The sequence below is a fragment of the Microtus oregoni genome, unplaced genomic scaffold (assembly GCF_018167655.1).
Source record: "Microtus oregoni isolate MIOR12 unplaced genomic scaffold, Mior012 000004F_ref0000308, whole genome shotgun sequence".
Taxonomy (NCBI): Eukaryota; Metazoa; Chordata; class Mammalia; order Rodentia; family Cricetidae; genus Microtus; species Microtus oregoni.
In genome coordinates this window covers 23,509,033-23,528,528 of record NW_024543063.1, presented here as the reverse complement: position 1 = coordinate 23,528,528, position 19,496 = coordinate 23,509,033, and the positions used below count along the sequence as shown (strand labels likewise).

General features: G+C 40.8%; 1 protein-coding gene across 4 annotated transcripts in view; it reads left to right on the top strand.

The window, feature by feature from the left end:
• The window catches only part of Pid1 (phosphotyrosine interaction domain containing 1), a 228,138-nt gene that overhangs the window by 71,991 nt on the left and 136,651 nt on the right, over positions 1-19,496 (top strand). The window contains exon 1 of one of the 4 annotated variants that reach the window (XM_041650610.1): positions 14,538-14,569. The exons of the other annotated variants lie outside the window; for them this stretch is intronic. The gene's annotated coding sequence lies outside the window, so the exon portion shown is untranslated. Of the gene's footprint in view, positions 1-14,537; positions 14,570-19,496 lie in introns of those variants that run through there. 4 annotated transcript variants of the gene reach the window in all.

Here is a 19,496-nt window from a genome sequence, read left to right as displayed (position 1 = left end):
TTCCTTTCTCCATCTCGCCATAGATGTGACTTTTGGCAAGAATAAGACTATAGAGAACAGGAATTCCATCCTCTACCTCACTTCTGGGTTTGGAGTGAGTGGTTCTCCTGTGGACTCAAGTACACTGACTCTCCAGTACTGGTATTCATTAGAATAACCAGTAGATGGAATCGGAGACCCTTTCTTCTACCCTTGTAACCAGTGCCCCAGAAGTATCTCAAAGGGAAGGCTCTGTGCATGGACTTCGTAAAGGGATAATTCAAACTCCTGCAGTTCTAAGAGGTGGCTGTACATTTTTTTTTCTAGATACAGTGTCTGTAGTTTTCCAATGTGGTCTGAAGTCTAAAATGACTTTTTAAGTCATTGTCCTTGTGAGTGCAATGAAGAGCATTGCTTAAAATCTCATTGAGGGTGGGAGGGAAATGGATCAAATTCATAGGCTTCTGAGTGATGAAATCCTATCACAAATGGATGGCCCATAGAATGTACCATTTTTTAAGTATACAGAGAAGAAAACATTCCTATTAAAGCACCTTTATGTATTCTGTCACTACTACCTAAGAGTGATGATAAGAATTGATGACTAAAGTTTGTGTGGGAAGGTCAGGTTTATGTTATACATTATATTATTATTATTAGTAGTATTTATTAGTATTAGAGTTAGTATTACTTAACGATTTACATTTTTTAATAATGTGTATGTATATGTCTGTGTGAGGGTATGTTCCTGTGTGTGCAGGTGCCTGCAGAAGCTAGAGGCATCAGATAGTCATAGAGCTGGAGTTATAATTGGTAGCAAGCTGCTGGATGTGGGATTCCCCTCTGTGTGCTAAGAATATGTTTTATTACGGTTAGTTAATAAAGAAACTGTTTCGGCCAATGGATCAGCCAGGTGGGAAATCTGAACAGAGATTTCTGAAGAGAGAGTAGGCAGAGTCAGGTGATGGAGATGGGTCTTGTATCTTATCTGTTGCTTTCATTGGTTGACTAATAAAGAAAACTGCTTGGCCTGATAGGACAGAAAATTAGGGAGGCAGAGTAAACAGAACAGAATGCTGGGAGAAAGAAGCGAGTCAGGCAGTCGCCATGATTCTCCCACTCCAGACAGAGGCAGGTTAAGATCTTTCCTGGTAAGCCAGCTCGTGGTGCTACACAGAATATTAGAAATGGGTTAGATCAATATGTAAGAGCTAGCCAATAAGAGGTTAAAACTAATGGGACAAGCAGTGTTTAAAAGAATACAGTTTCTGTGTATTTATTTCGGGGCATAAGCTAGCCATGCGGGAGCCAGGGCAGCTGGAAAGCAGCCCACCGCTCCCCTTACTGCAGTCAGGGAGATGCCATTGTAGTGGCTGAAGGAGAAAGACACAGGAACTTATTGGTAGGCCACAGCCTCGTGGTGATACACGGGTTAATAGAAATGGGTTAATTTAAGATGTAAGAGATAGCTAGAAATATGCCTAAGCTGTTGGCCAAGCTATGTTGTAATTAATGTAGTTTCTGTGTGATTATTTAGGTCTGGGTGGCTGGGAAAAGAACGAGCAGTCTCCACTTACAGGAACCAAACTTAGGTCCTCTGTAAAGCAGTATTGCTGATTTCTCCAGTCCAATATTATATTATTATTTATGTCTCACTTGAGCCAGAATTTGGGGCATCTGCAGATACTTTCTGAATGGGTTAACAGCCTCCATACTCTTTCAGTTAGCCCAATACTCCTGTATTTTAAGCGCATGCCCAATCCCTGTCTGATACTCATTTTCGCAGGAATGGCATTCATAACTCAGGGCAGACATGGTCATGGCATAGATGAAATAATGATGTTATCAAAGAAATTGGCTTGAATTCCAAGAAAAATTCTTCTTCATGGTTCAAAGAGAGAACTGAATAAAACACAAATGTATACTCACCCTGAATTTTGAGCTGCTTCATTCTCTTATACATTTTGGAATGTGGCCTTCTAGTTCAGAACTGGTGATGAAAACTTCGTATTCTTCCTTTTTAATGCTTCCAGACAGTTAAACGAGGAGGTAGCTTTTCCTTAGGATTGAAGGGACCTTGTCTCTTTTTGAAATCCTAAACAATTATTTTCCAGATTTTCTGTGACCAGAGAAACATTTTAAGTACTAGCTTCAATTTTATTTCTCTTTAAGTCAGTCCCCCTGCAACCCCAAATACTAATATTGTGTAAGCTGTAGTAATCTAACTGGATCTTAGTTAATAATTATCAGAAAACAAAATGCTGTAGAAATCAAAGTGAATGTGACTTTTAATTAGGGAAATGCAAATCAAAACCAGTGTGGGATGCCCATTCACACTCATTAAGATGCTCTCTCTGTCTGTCTGTCTGTCTCTGTCTGTCTCTGTCTCTCTCTCTCTCTCTCTCTCTCTCTCTCTCTCTCTCTCTCTCCTGTTTTCTGATTGTAGTGGGTTTGAAAGTCTGTAAATGATACTTCAGGGTCAAGAGGATCAATAAGGCTGCTTTAGGGAACAGTCAATACTGTTCTTCAACTTCATTGACAGTGTAGGTCTAGGGACAGTGAAGACACCAAAGTATTAACACTGAATCTTCACAGGCTTTGGAATGCTTGTGTGACTTACTGTATACCATTTGATGGAATCCCACAATTAACACGTTGGTTTCTCCATTTGCATTTTTAATGGCAGGGAATACATTTAAAAGATTGTTAAATGGTACTGGGAAGCCCATTTTATCCAAGTGGTGGAGGTGATTAAGTCAAAAGAAAAGAACGCAGCTGTGGTTGGTGGTCCTAAATGCTGGCTGTGAAGGAACTGGATGTATAGGTGGCACCGTGGGAACTCAGAAGAGGGACTGGAGATACAAGTAGCTGCAGCTGCTGCCGGTTATATATGTAGTACATAGTGGGTATGGACTCCAGCATTGTAACAGCTGACAACAGATACAAGTCCTAGGTAGGGGTGAGTTCCTTCATTAGATCTACATTGTATGGAGTCCATAATCAGACTCCTTCAGCCGTCTGCAATTCAGTCCAGGACATTTTGGTGAAATGGAGGAAAGGGGTATGCTTTCCTAAACCAGCTCTACCTGGAGACCCTTGTGATGTCTTGGTTGCAGTAAAGAAGGGGGAGCGTTCTGATGTGCTTTCACGGGAAAGATTTTTAACAGCCCTGTAGACGTCTGCCAAGGCCTCTCTTTCCAGTGGGACTTGGATGTGTTGGGTGAATGAGAAAGTTGAGCTCCGACCAAACCAAATAGCTCCCCACATGAACAGGAATTCCTTCTCTGGGTTGTCAAGCTACAGCTTTCTTCAGGATAGTGTGAGCGTCAAGTCCACCTTCTAAAGATGTTGATGTGGAGGCCAAATACTGAAACATTAGAAGCACTAAAGTATGTGCATACATAAAAATGCATATAGGAACATTTTACTATTTGATTAAATATTTTGCTGTTTGAATTAAAGTTTTTGATGTACGATACATTTTTCATTATGCAGACAGGTTCCGATGTCAACATTCTGAGAAATTGTTGGAATACTGTTGAAATTGGCCTTGTTAGAAAAATACCTATATGTTCATATAGCTGTTTAATTAGGAGTTTCCCATTTATGTCCAAGACACATTTTCTATGAAATGTAAAGGCACTTTAAAACTCAACCATGGAGATAATTTATAGATTTCACAAATTCAATGTTTTTATGCTTAAGGAAGTACACGCTTGGGGTGGAGAGATGCCTCAGCAGATGAAACACATCAGAGTTCAGATCCCTAGAAACACTGTACATGCCTATATCCCAGGAGGTAGGAGGTAAAAAAAACCTGATTTTCTCCCACAACAATTTGATTAGCTAGTCTAGCTAAAATAGATAGCTATAGTAAGAGACCCAACCTCAATAATAGAGAGTGATCGAGGAAGTCATCCAGTGTCAGGCCATCATATGCATGCACACATGTGATCATGTGCATGTATACGCAAGTATCCACATATATGTAAACACATACACACACACATTGGGATATACTAAAAAAGAAGTATATCCCAATGAACCTCTGGGTGCTATGCTAGGTACTCAACAGTGAACCTGATACAACTGTGGTGACAAGGGACAGGACTCTTCCTTTCCAGGGGCTGTCACGCTCATACTAGAAATAAATAGCAAACATCCCTAACCATTAGAGCAAACTACCATAGTACAATAGTATAGACTCAGGCAGTGCTGTGCTGTACAGGAGCTAAAAGGGGTCAATGTGATTCTGAGGAGGGGGATGTTTTAATTTAGAGAAGCTTGGCTATTTGAGAAGGTGCTCTTTGAAACATAAATATTCATAAGCAGGTTGTCCCATGCTCTGGGTGGTTCATACATTGCAGGCAGAAGGAACAACATCTTGAGGGCCTTATGTTGAAAACAAGCTTGGTCATGGTGTCTAGACCACTGGGAGAAAACAAAGCTCAGGAGGAAAATGGGCTTGAGAAAGTGGGCCAGAGTTAGAACTGCCAAGGTATAGTTGGGAGTTTGAAAACTTTGCTCATCTCTACACCACCAGTGCATCACCATGATAGGGAGCTTAGAATTTTACCTTATGAGTGACAGGATGCTCACAGTGGGTCTTCAACAAAGAGTTGACAGATAATTAAATCTTATGGAAAAAAATACCTGACAATTTCTTGGAGGATACGCTGTAGTGAACAAGAAAGGGAACAAGAGGCCAACTGTGAGATTACTGTACTAACTATAGCTAAGAAATGATGACCATGAGAATGGAGTCAATGAATGGTAATTGGTTGGGGGTATGCTTTGATGAGAGACACAACAGGAATTATCGGTAGATAGGGTATAAACTCTCAGAGAAAGAAACTGTCTCTTAGGATTTTAGCTTAAACAACGCAGTGAACATTGGTAGCATTCATGGAGGATTCCAGGGAAGACAGGATGCCACATGGCATTTATTTTCTTTCAAAAAAAGAATGGTGTATTTATTGGCTATTGATTTTGAGATCCTGATTCAGGCACTTAGAGAAGAAGGTGTATATATTAGGGCAGAGGTCTTACCTAGACAGACATATTTGACATATAGCTGGGAGTTCAAAACAAGGGGCCAAATGTGACGGTTCAGGGTAGAGAAGAGGTATGGGAACTGGTCCTTTGGTTCATCTTCCTGTCCTTGACCTTGTAATGTTGTGCTATTATATCAACTGTTGCTGAGGACAGATGCTAAACCAAATTATTGCATTCTCTGAGTGTTTTATAAATTGCCCAGCATAGCACGTGGACGCAACCCTATGAAATCTTCACGCAAAGATCTTCTTATGTTTCATTTCTTTTGAAGTGTAGTGGGAAATATGATAAACTCTGAGAACACTCAATTTCCAGGAAATATTTGTTTGAAAACTCAAGACAGCCCTCTCAATGTGACAATATTTTAACATCATTGCTTTAAACCTGAAAGTGCTTTTTATTAGGAAATGGCTGAATTTCCAGGAAGGACTCCTGGAACATTTTCTGTGAAGAAAACTTGCATTTCTATTGTTTCTTGATACCACCAGTTTATAATCCTGGGTTGGAGCCAGAACACTTGATGTTGAATTGATTTAGCCTTTTTGGAGTATTGACTTAAAAAAAAGTGAAATGCCTTTGAAATAGTTATGACATAGTCATAAAAGGAATAACATGACGATAAAGTAAATATCAACACTGTGATTTGAGGAACTAAAAAATAAAATCCTACATCCTAGGCAGGCATTGGCATTCTTGTCCACCTACATTGTGAACCTAAAATGAAAAGCAGGTGGGCTGTGTTGGCTGTCCTTGGCTGTGGTTTAGGAAGGTACCTTTGTCTCACGGTGATACTCATTTATCTTCCTTTAACACCCACTGCAGCATGGTTAGTGCTACACAAGCTGTCTTCCCATTGTTTTAACTGTGTTACATTTAAATGTAAGATGAAACTTTTATTGTATCAACATATTACAGAAAGTTTATGACTTATAGTCTACAACCATAAGCAAAAGAATAATCACCAGGTAGTGAAGTAGAGAGCTGCTAACAAATTTATGTGATGAATTGTTCCCCTTTAAGATTCCTATTGAGAGTTTTTATTTATTTGTTTTTTTTAAGTGTTGGAGTCTAATGTGATTTTTAGTGTGTGCTTTAAACCATAAACCAAATAAAGTCTAAGGAGTCCTTTCTTTTACTTCGTAATTTTACTGACTGTTTGCAAACATTCTTTGTGCCACCAAGAGTTACCAGTTTTGATTTCTAACAATTTAAGTTTCATTGATATTAATATAATCCAATTCTTCTCGTGTTTCTTCTTCTTGCATCCCAGGTCTAGTTCTTCAAGGGGTGTGCATATACTGTCTAATATTATTTGTGCTTTCTTATTTGCATTTTGATGCATTTCATGTTTTCTTCTATTTTGATTGTATTTTATTTGGCACATACAACCTCATAGGTTTTACAGGTCAAAGAAAAAAAGGTGCCTGGAGTCAGGTAACTGTGTCAGTATGCCCTGCATGATCTCTTCACCAGTTGTGTAAGTAGTACATGACATTGATCATATGCAACCCAGACAAGAAACTTATTGAGTTAATTCAACCCATTTCTATGTATCTTATGACTGATAAACTATTTTGAGCATTCTTAGGTTTCCATTGCTTTCTTGTACTATGCTTTAATGAAGTTTGTTCTCTTCAGTGATCCAAAAATTATAGATTTTTTTCTCTGAAAATGAGGATCTGAAAGTGAGGCAAGGTTTTTGAGTGGCATAGTCTACAGATTTCTTACCAATATCTACAAATAAATGGTGATGTATTCCAAGCATAGGTAGAAGTCAATTTTGATGTGGCATTCCCCTCTGTATGCTGTGAATATATTTTATTACCATTGGTTAATAAAGAAGATATTTTGGCCTATGGCAGGGAAGAATGGAGCTAGGTGGGAAAACTAAACTGAATACAGGGAGAAAGGCAGAGTCAGGGAGGCGTCATGTAGCTGCTGAAGGAGAAAGACGCTGGAACTTTACCGATAGGCCACAGCCTCATGGTGATACATAGTTTAACAGAAATGGGTTAATTTAAGATGTAAGAGCAAGCTAGGAATACACCTAAACTATTGGCCAAACAGTGTTGTGATTAAAATAGTTTCTGTGTGATTATTCTGGTCTGGGGAGCCTGGAAATGAACATGCCATCTCAATCTAGACAGTTTTCTTTCTCTGCTTTCTTACCTTAAAATCATTTTATTTCAGGTTATTATCATATTATTGTTTTTGGATTGTATGTATTTGCTTTCAACATATTTGTTTTAACTTCTTACATTCATTTTGATAGTTAATTGACCTGCTTTGTTATCATTGACTTCAGGTGATATTTTACAATAAAGTCATTGCTGACATTTGTTATTCTGAGCTAATTTTGTGCATATATATATACATATATATGCATAATGAACATAAATACATTTAACATATATACAAAAATAATTTTCAGATCTTCTCAAATCCTGAGAAGATTTCTCTTCTCTTATCCTTTCTCTTACTGCTCAGTTGCTCTGTCTTGTACACATGCTCACATACGTGAACAAATACATAGAACAATATATATTATGTATAATATGTGCATTCGATAAACATTGTAAAATTAAAAAAGTGAGCTCATCATTATTTTAATGTCATTAATGACCCTTAATTTTAGTAGATATGGAGCCTAGGGTAAAATGTCAACCTTGCAGTCACAAACTTGAGTGGGAAATACCTCAGCATGCACTATAGTCCACATTGTTGAACATTCTGCTGACGTTTAGAACAGTTTCCTAGAGAAGATGCCATGATACATGCTAGAAACTTTATAAAATTAGTTTCTAAAGCTCCCTTTGCGTCTTCCTAAAGGAAGTGGAATGTGGCAGCTTGCTTCCACTCTTGTCTTTCCAGCGATGTTTTCTTTCCTTCATGTCAGCTGGTAGTTTGCAAATCTTCCGTGCTGCTGCTCTCTTTCCCCAGCATTAAAGAGAAACAGCTAAACTCATGAGCTCTTCACTTTATGACTACATCGCAGCCACAGCTCTTGCGTCTTACATTTCTTTAATCCAATTAGAGGAGGGTTCTGTGTCATTTCATTTTCTTTTTTTTCAACTTCTGAACAGGAGATTAACCATCTTGAAATTAGTTTTCAAAAACTCAGAAGGATCTCCAGACCCTTGGAAAAGCTGTGGGTCAGCTCTCGGCTTAGAACAACAAATTAAACTTAATTCCCTCCTAGCGTTTTCGTTAGACTTTCTGAGCTGTAACTTGGTACCGGGGGACTAAAGATTATTTTTGTTATACATGGGGACAGTCAGTCCTCTTTGACAGCGTCTTTCCATTCTGCAACTTGAATGTCCCTTCTCGATATTTCTTGCCCTCTTGGGGAGTCACTTTGAAAGTAACATATGGCTTCCCTGTTCATTTTGTGAAAAGTATGTTTAATTTGGCCCGGAGAAAATTGTACTTGACATCAATTTTGCTTGTTTTTCTTTCAGGAAGATCTCTTCTAAAAGGTCATTTCCCAATAAGGCTACGTATAATTTTATTAAGTGCATACTATTTATTATGTGCCAATTAAATTCTTCACACACTCACTCATGGAGCACACAGCACGAACGAACAACAAACCCAGTCCTCTTCCAAATTCCCCCTGGGACTTGACTCACAGGGCAGTGATATGCTCATGCTTATTTACACGTGGTCTCTGTGGTTAGCTAACAAGGACTAGGGATATGTTGCTATGTTTCTAGTTGGGAAACCAAAGCTAATTCCACTTCCCTCCTTGAACTTGGGTTGGCTTTTGAGACTAGACAGGAGAATGGGACAGTAATGACTGCCTATGACTTCGGGAACTAAGGAGGAAGAAAGCTGGCAGCAGCTGTCGCTTCCCTACCTTGTGGAATGTGTTCCCTGGGGCTCTGAGTAACCAGTGATATTCAATCTACCCGATAACGTATTGGAGAAGTCAAGGGCACACAATCTGGCCAGGGTCTCACTTGCCAATGGCCTTATGGGAGTTTTGAGGTTCCGAATCGAAACATGTAATGCTTGTCTGCATAGAATGATTTGGGTCAGGGATTGATGGTGTAGGTAGAATGCTTACTTGGCCTGTATGGGACTTTGAGTTTGATTCCCAGCATGTCATAATTCCAGTGTGGTGGCGTATGCTTGTTATTCTAATACTTGGTGGAGGCAGGAAGATGAGAAACTCAAGCCATTCTTGGTTACCTGGAGTGTTTTAATCTGGTTTGTGCTAATATGTCTTTGTCTGAGACAAGCAAAGACTACAATGACTTGCTTTTGCTAAGCTGTATGACTAGTAAAAGGGGACCCGGATGCTGAATCAATGTTCTAACCATCTGATACTCAATGTGCCTCTCAAACTCACATGACCCTCTCCTTAGTTGACAGGATTTATTCGAGTTCAATTTGACTCAAAAATTCTTTCAAAAATCTTAATCCAATTTAAAAGCGTTGCCTCATGTATTACATTGCATTCCCTGGTGCTTTGAACCTATTAATTTTGGTTGAACTATTAAGGGTGAACATAAGCTCATGAATGAACTTGTTGAGCGAATTAAAAAATGCCACTAAGCCTTTTTAGGTCTTAGTTGCCAGGTGTGTGTGTGAGCTGTTGAGCTCAATTTATTCATTTAAGGCCTGATGGATTTCTTAGGAACATATTATTTCATGTTCTTGCTTGAGAAAGCTCTGTATGTAGAGCTGGGCTATGTGTTGTAGCAGCCATAAGAAGGGAACTAGATTGTCTCAGAATGTCAGCCTGATGGAGGAAGGTCATTGGTTAAATAAAAAGAAACTGCTTGGCCCTCATTGGTTAGAAGATAGGTGGGAGGAGTAAACAGAACAGAACGCTGGGAGGAAGAGGAAGTGAGCTCAGACTCCACAGCTCTCCTCTCGGGAGCAGATGCTTCAGAGAGACGCCATGCTCCCAGCTCCCAGGCAGACGCACGCGATGAAGCTCCGACCCAGGATGGACATAGGCTAGAATCTTCCCGGTAAGCGCACCTAGGGGCACTACACAGATGATTAGAAATGGGCTAAATTAATATGTAAGAATTAGCCTAGAAGAGGCTAGATAGAAATGGGCCAAGCAGTGATTAAATGAATACAGTTTGTGTTGTTATATTGGGCATAAGCTAGCCAGGCAGCCGGGGTGCTGGGGACGCAGCCCCGCCGCTCATATTACTACATCAGCCCACTTCCTCAGGGAAACACATTGACAATCTAAGAACTGCTGGGCCCTGTGCCTGAGGTGTGAACTCCCTAGATGTGCATTAAGGGCCTCCTCTAGCCAAGTTGTTTTCTCTTTCTGTTGGAAAACAACTACCCTCTTCATCCCAGGACAAAATTGATAATGGAGACACCTGGGAGACTTGGGTGTCCACGAATGGGCTAAGGTCAAGGAAGCTCTCATGTGTCAGCATGCTGGAAAAACTGAAGGAACAACTTCTCTTGCTTTTTTCCATTATAGCTCTGCCCTGGGGTTATTTTAGATTTTTCTCTCATGAAATGACATTTTAATACATTATGCTGTACCCAGGGTTAAATATGCAAAAGTAAGAACTTTAAATCACCAAGGACAGTTTTTATCCCATTGAGGGATGATGTGGCCCCTTTTCATCAGATCATTCCAGAAAGTGAAAATTTCATAAATAACCTAGCTGCACCAGACTATTGAATGAGACTGAAAAGCAACATAGCGACCACAGCAATCACAAAGTCCCCAGCGCCGAAAGCAGGAACGGGCTTGGGAAATTACCGGGAAGGCTTGCAAGCCAGGAGTCTGTGTGCTGGGCTGACAACAGGCAGTTCTGAGTTTAGACATTTGAGTACAACAGATTTGCACTCCTTTCTTGACTCTCACATGGCAATCCTCTTCCCCCAGAACTTTACTAGGGGATAAGAAGTTGACTATGACGTGCTGTGTACACTGTGGTTATTCAGTGACAGACCCTAGCTTGTGCCTTAGTTCATTTTCATAGCATTCAGTGAGACCTGCTGTATTCTTGGTGTCATATCCAGTGTTGAGATGTCCCTGGAATAGGCAGGCCTGTCCTTACCCTCCTTTAGTCTGTGAGGTAGCTGAATGCTGGTCCAATTCTGTCATTTGTATAGTTCTACTATCTGTGTTGAGACACTGAATACCTCTCCACATTTTATAGACTATGCGAACTAAAGTATTTGCTCTCTCTTGTTATTAAGTTTTCACACCTCATTAGGTAGTGCATTTATTTGAAAGGAAATATTTATGCCCTGGACTTCCTTAGGAAACTAGTGCCACTTGCCATAAATGAAAGAAAGCAATAGAAATAAAACTGGTGGGGAGAGCTTTTTAAATGATTGTTTCTGAGGTCCCTGAACATGGAGTCAGGATACTAAGAGGAGGATGGACATGTAAGATGTTCACAGGATACTGGCATAATATTGACCATATTCTGTCAGATACCGACATGGAAGAAAGTTCAAGTAAAAATACAATTTTCATTATTAGACAAGAAAAACACATACAAAGCTACATCTACTCACTCCCTAAAGTTAGCTCCTGTGATAGTCTTACCCATATTTTAAAGTCATTGGTCAGACTAAGCCTGGTTCATTGAATATTCTTTTCTTATCTGGCCTCCACATCAGTACACAACCAACCAACACTTGAGGCTCTGCATTCTTTTTAAGCCCAGCACAGACCATTTGCCTGAGAGAATGAAGTGTTTTTGTTGTTCACACTTGAACTTATGGGACACTTAGGCAGTGCTTGCGAGGACTCTTAGTGGTGTAATCCTGGGAATGCATACTGGGCAAGCAGAACACTGTGCTCAGCTTCCACATCCTCTAGACTGAGGGACATTCATATGTAGGAACAACCTACAAAAGCCCACCTCATTGTTCTATGGTGTTGCAAATGTGTGTGAAAAGATATGCAGGGACTTGTGCAGTTCTCTTCATGGCGCAGAGGTGATTTGAGGTAGGTAAGTATAGGTAATAGTTTAGCAACCTAGGACTCTGCTTGGTTTGGGCCATGCACATACCCTTCTTCTAATAATGCCCTTGGCAGTTTGAAGCCCCTTGCTATACCTACTGTGTTCACATATCCCTTTCTGCACAATGCAGCTAGCAACTTGGCTAGTAACTTAGGCTCTTTCACCTGCATTTGGCTATATGCCTACCTCATTCTGTACAATAGAATAAGTTTCTCTTTACACTACTAACACTCAAACTTAGACAGATTGTGTTTTATCATATTGATATGTCTGAGCATGAAGATAGAGAAACCCAACATAGATAAGTTTTGGGTGTGTGTGAAATAAAGCAAAATTGTGTCCTTCAGTGAACTTGTAGGGGGAAAAATCTCCTATTTGCCATCTTATTTCTATATATAATTAAGAATGTGTATGACTAAAATCAGGTGCATTTTGGTAAGGGATATATGCAACAGACAAGGGATATATAATTTAATCTGTCAATCAAAATAGAGTGCCTAAACTACATCCCTAGTAACCAGCCTCCCCTTTCTTTAAAAGAAGCCCAAGTAGTAACTCACGACCCTTGAGTACATTCACTCACGTGGCCCGCTGTCAATTTTGCTGTCTAAACTGAACATCGCTTTGCTTTGAGAAAAGTATTCTTGCGATTTTGCAATCTGGAGTAGGGGTGCCTTTATTTCATTCCTGAATAAGGGAACAAGAACCTACAAACAGCCAACCCCAACCTTGAGTGCTGGTAATGACCATGGAGTTCCATATTTTCCTGGTATGGCTTAGGCACATTGTCTGCTTTCAGGGCTCTCAAGGAACTAGTAATTGTCATTGGGAAAAATTTAATAGGAATGAATAGACTTCATATAAATATTTTCAGTTAATTAGAATTAACTTCTTTAATTTCCCAAATACATTTCTCACCCCTCTTCTCCTCCCATTACCTCCCTCCCTCCAACCCTACTCCAATCCACTCATCCTCTGTTTCTGTTCAGGAAGGGGCAGGTCTCCCATGGGTATCAATAAAGCATGGCATATCAAGTTGTGGTAAGACTAAGCTCTTCCCCTTATATTAAGATGGGGCAAGGCAGTCAAGTATGAGGAATAGGTTCCCAAGAGCCAGTCAAAGCTTTAGGGACAGCTCCTGCTTCCATTGTTAGGAGTCCCACAAATAGACCAAGCTACACACAGTCACATATATGTAGAGGGTCTAGGTTGGTCCCATGCAGGCTCCATGATTATTGGTTCAGACTCTGTGGGTTCCTATGAGCCAGGTTAGTTTTTTCTATGGGTTTTTCTGTGATGTCCATGATCCCCCAGGCTCCTGCAATTCTTCCCTCTCTTCAACAGGATTCCCCAAGCTCAGCCTAATGTTTAGTTGTGGGTCTCTACATCTGTTTCCAACAGTTTGGATGAAGGTTTTCTGAGGACAACTGGTTGGAGTAGTCGCCAATGTGATCATAGGAGAGGGCCAGTTCAGCTATTGCTAGCAGTCTTAGTTATAAGGTCACCCTTGTGGATGTGTGGAGTTTCCCTTGCATCTGGGTTCTACTTGACCCTGAAATGCTCCACTATTTACAGTAATCTCTTTCAGTACTCCCCCCTCTGCCCACCCCTAACCCAATCCCTCAAGTTCCCATCCCTACCCACCCCCAGTTTACCCATATCTCTTAGATTTTTCCTTCCCAGGGAGATTCATGAGTCTCCCCTTGGGTCCTTCTTGTTACCTGTCCTCTCTGGGTCTGTGGATTATAGCATGGTTATCCTTTGCTTTACAGTTAATATCCTCTTATGAATGATTATACACCTCTGGGTCTGTATTACCTCACACAGGATGATTTTTCTCTAGTTCCATCTATTTGCTTTTAAATTTTCTGTTGTCATTGTTTTTAACAGCCAAGTAATACTCCATTGTGTAAATTATCACATTTTCTTTATCCATTCTTCAGCTGAGGGGCATCAAAGTCATTTCCACATTCTGGATATTATGAATAAAGCTGCTATGAACATAGTTGAGCAAGTGTCCTTATGATATGATGTAACAGCATAAATGAATGCAGATTGAAAAAAATATATACAGCTTTAATGGGGAAATAGACTTACAGTATGACGGTTCCTGCGGAGAACAGGAAGCAGAAGGGGCTGCTGGGTGCACGCCCTGCAGATTTATAGGTAAACATTAACCCAAGGCGAACACGCTCCCTAAGGCTGGGCTTAACCTTACAGTATGATGGAACATCCTTTGGGTATATGTTATTCTTCACCTCTCTACCTAGTTCTTCCCTCACCTTCCCTTTCCCTCTATTTCTCTGCCCCTCCATTTATTTCTCTTCTCTTTTCTTTACCTCTCCCTTTCCTTTGTTCCCTAGGGGAAAGATAAATGAATTCCAAAGTCTCCAATCATGCACATGTTTTCTTCATGGGTCCTGGTGCTGGTTGAGCATAGCTGACCACAAGAATGAATGGAAGCCAGTCTTACAAAGAAAAAGTGGGTGGATCTCAAGATGAAGATTCTAGAAGAAATGAATGACTTAGACTTCAATTACTCCATCTGGGTGGTTGTGGTGACATATTCAGTAGTATGTAATTTATGTCATATGTCAAAATGGATGAAATAACTGTGTTGAAAGGGCAGCCTCATGGCTGGGGAGATCTATCAGCTCATAAAGTACTTGCCATGAAAGCTTGTATTGATACCACAGAATCTACTTACAAAGCCAGGTGTCATGGCACATGCTTGTAATCATAGTGCTGGTGACACCCTGGTGGTTCCCTGGAACTCTGGCTAGTCAGTTTATATACTTGGAGCGCTTTATATCAATGAAGAAACAAAGAACCAAAGACATTTCAAACAAAAACTTTCAGACAAAGAACCAAACCAAGGTGGATGGCATGAGTTTCTTCAGAAAGAAAAAAATTCCTTAGCTTCCTAGCACGGCAGCTGAGGTAGCACACATGAGTTCTTGGGGTTCTAGAGGTTCTTGGGAACTTAGAATCTATGGGAGATGGGAAATGACTGTAAGTAAAAAGGTTGACAAATCACTAGATTCGTGTTGCAAGATGAAGACTCGGGAGCAGCAAAGATGCAGTTCTAGCCCCAATTGAAAGCCCCAAGAATCTGGAGAATCAGCTCTGAACATTCTAGATCAAAAGCTTGAGATACACAAAAAAATGGAGAGCTCAGCAAGAGGCTGATGTGCCAGCCTGAGAACAAGAAGATGGGGGGCCCCCTCTTAGTTGTGGTTAAGTCTTTGTTTTCTTAGCCTCAACTCAGTAGATGGGCCATCTGCTTTACTCAGTCTACTAGTAGAAGCGTCTGTTAATCTCGCCTTGAAGCACCTTTAAAGATACCCAAAACAGTGTTTGATGACATATTTGGGCACCATGACCCAGTTAGGTTGATACACAGCAGTAACTATCACAATGTCTTACAAACTTCAGAATTTTTTTTTCCAGTTAAGAATGTGAGATAATGAGATGTCAACAGAGTTCATTTCTTCTGCAGAACAATGTATTCCATGCCTTTCTTTCTGCTTCTGGTGCTGGCTGGTGATCTTTAGCAATCCTTGCCTTGTAGACATGCCCTTATAGTCCTTACGTGATGTGTTTACAATGGAGTTCGTCTTAAATAGGATAGCCTCAATTTTACTTGATTATTTCTGTGAAAGTTCTATGTTCGAATAATGCCGTATATTAAACACCCATGCATAGCAAGGGTCCAGCGAGACTGGCCAACAGTGGGGACTGCCCACTTGGCTTGCGAATCGCACACAGAGCCATTTGGCTTCTTTGCATTCATCCTGCCAGGGGCAGCTGTGTGCATGCATCCATGACTTAGGCAAAAAGTTGTTCTGTAAGTTTTCTTTTTCCAAGGAAATTGAATGCAGTCATCGTTAAGCATATATGACAGGGATTTACTATGATGGCTGTCCCAGGAAAGTAAGAAAGAAAGCGTGAAAGCGTGAGTCAGAGGACAGGTGGCACAGGAAAGAGTCGAGGTCACTGAGGGCTTGAAGATGGCAGGAGTCCATATCATTCATGAGAGTCAGCTGACAGAACAGGAGATGGTGGACAGCGTCCGATGCTTAATACAGAGCTGTGCCCAGTGTTCTCTCTCCACTCAGAGTTCAAATTTGTTCCCCCAAACTACTCTAGCACAGGTCTAGGAGGCATCTTTTATTACTTAAAAGTATATTCTGTGTGTTTTGGAGAATGTTGTTTCCAAGTAGAACTCAGAAGATATAGAGAGCACACACATGCGCACTTATGCGTGTGTGCACTCATACAAACATGAACGCACACCTCCCACACCTATCCTTCTTCTCCACATGTGCTGTACCCATTATCAGCATCTTCCCCCAGAGTACTTCATCCACCACAGTTGAGGGATCTCTTTTGACATATCACAACATCACAGTCACCCAGAGGTCATAGTTTATGCCACGCTTCTGCGTGCCTCTAAATTTGAAGATGTTTTTGATGACACATAACTGCCATCCCGGACAGTTCCACCTCTTCACAGACCCTCTGTGCTTCATTTCTTTATGCCCCACTCCCTCTTCGTGTCTGATGACCACTGGTCTATTTTGTCTCTATATCTTTCGGTTTTCCAGAATGTCACACGGTTAGGATCGTTACAGTAGGCAGCTCACCCAGAGTAGCTCCTTCACGTAGCAATATGCATGTAAGTTCCCCTTTCATCTCCAACCGTGCCATTCAGTCTTCTTTCTGAGGTGAAGTCAAGGGGTGATTAACTTCTCTCGTGAACAGTAATGGGTGCGTGTTAGCGAGGCTTGCTGTAGTTCTCAGGCCTTTATCACGTGAGTGACAGGCATTTATGGTAATGTCTGCAGAGAGAAATAAGGCAGAGTGTCATTTCTGAGCTGTTTCGTTGCGGTTTGGTGGTCCACATCTTTTAATACATAATTTGCATGCCAAGGGTACAGAAGGAATTTGAGTCTCTTTATGCTCAGTGGTGATGTCTTGGAGAAAGATCCCGAGAAATGATACCAAAGTAACTTCCACCCTTCACTCTTATCTTGCTATTTAAAAGAAGAAGAGCTGATTTCGAAAGTATATTGATAATAGGTTAATCTTGGCATACCCTTACTTCAAATATTTATTGGCTTCTAAGGATCTTTGGAATATTCTCTCTTGACCTGATCCATATTTACTTTTTTAAAATTTTTAATTTCTGCAGTCACCTTTTGGTTTTGTCTATTTCATTCAGACTAGACTGCCCACTACTGCTTCTCAAATACACATTTATTTCTTTGTGATCCCTCTTCAGAAGGCTTCCTTCTGTCACACAGTAAGCATAATGCTAGCACAAACTTAAGAAGTAATAACTATTACTCCATCTGTATGCACACAGATTAGACACTCCACGTGGTTTATTAACTTCTAACAAACTTCAATGTTCATAACACTTGAAATTATATTGGACTCTAAGCTATGTCCTTATACACATCAGTCATGTTGGCAGTCTAGAACACAACGAGACTATTTGAAGATTTTGCAACAACTGATGAAGCAGACATTTAAAACATGAAGGGGACAACTGATTGTATATCTCTATGTAAAGTGCATGTGGTTGTAGCTGCCCAGTTTGTTAGCACTGGAAAATCAGGCAGGCCCTTTGATGGTCCCTCTCTCTCTTTCTCCCTCTCTCTTCTCTCTTCTCTCTTCTCTCTTCTCTCTTCTCTCTCTCTCTCTCTCTCTCTCTCTCTCTCTCTCCTCTCTCCCTTTCTTCTCTCTCTCCTCTCTCTCTCTTTCTTCTCTCTCTCTCTCTCCTCTCTCCCTTTCTTCTCTCTCTCCTCTCTCTCTCTTTCTTCTCTCTCTCTCTCTCTCTCTCTCTCTCTCTCTCTCTCTCTCTCTCTCTTTATGTGTGTGTGTGTGTGTGTTTGGCACAGGTTTTGGTTTATACAGCCTGAGAGTAGAACTCTTCAGCAGAGACTCTGCTGAGCAGAAAAGGGACAAAGTGAGAAGGGCCAGATGGAGTTGTTTCTCAGCAAAGGACCTTGTGACCAAGGAGAATCCAGCCTCCCATGTTGCTTCGATTAGGGCCAAATTCAAGACAAACAAATGGCAGGCACGCCTGTAGCTGCCTTGTGAATCAACTCAGCAGGATGTGTTCTTGATGAGTGAGATAAAATCTGTCATTTACCTTGTATCTAGCTAGATACCTTTGCCTATTAGAGAGGAGAGAGACAAAAACAGAGACAGAGAGAGAGAGACAGAGAGAACATGAAATCTTGTATGATTGTGTTTTACAAGCTTGCAGTCCATATTTTTTTAAAGATGGTAAAAAGAACTTCAGAGCACCCTCATCTGAAACTCCCATTTGAGTCTCCTGCAGTCCCATCAGCTTCCCTCTTCCTTGATGGTATTTGTCTTTATCATCTAACATTTTGAACAGTCTGGGCTGTGATGAACATCAGTGGCCACGGGCATCTGATGATGTCTGAGCAGGGACAGAGTGGATGAGCTCTGTTTCCTGATCACCTAGTAGGGTTGTTAAGATCCACTTTAGCTCCTGGTCTGCAGGCTTTTTCTGAAAGAATAACCATGCTATTTGTTGACCGATTTATTTGTTTTGTTTTTCCTTTATGTCTGACTTGGGGGCACCAGGGCACACACACTTTCCTTATGGGAATGCAGGTGTAGTTGGTGCAGCACCTCAGTCTGAGGAGAGACAGCATTGGATCCTAAGTCCCAGGAGTTGCTGGGTTTGGGGATGTAAAGGGAAGAGTCTAATCTTCCGTTTCCAGACACACCCAAAGTGGAGGGCTAAGTAGAGAGCAAGTCAGTGGTCAAAGGGAGCATGTGTAAGGTCTTTGGACCATGTTTTCATGTCTGACCTTTTCTGAGAGGATGTGGTTCAGGGTTGGGGCCGTAGTCTCCATGAAATCAGACAGAGCTTCACTCTGGGATCAGCCTGGCTCCTCTCCTGATGACTTGTGTGTGTCCTTTTTGTTCCTCCCTGACTCATGCTCACTGAACTGAGACAGGGCATGCATGTGTTTGCCCTCACATGCTTCATGCTAATGTAGCTCCACAATGGGCTGATACGATGATCATCCTGTTTCTAGATGGCAAGCCGACCTCTGAGGGGTTAAGTAGGCTCCCAAGTTTGGGCATTTAGTAAGAAGTAGGATAGGTATTTAAGCTCAGCTAACCTGAGGAGGAATGTTTCTTCAGAAGTTCTTTCTGGTGAGTGGTAGATAGTTTTGCTGTCTTTTATTGATTGCCTGATCAAAGAAAATAAAAAAACAGAAAATATCATATAAATTAAATATTTGGTTTCTAAGTCTTATGTAGTATCTTGCTCTTCATCCTGGTGTGATTGACTAATACAGAAACAGCAATGGATGACAGACATCCACCCATAATGGATGAAATGACAGCAAATGACAGGGAAAGATCTTGTACTATTAAGTATTGTTGGCATTATCAGCATCAGTAAGGGTTTGTGAGACTTTCTAGAATGTTAGCTTTTCAATGTGG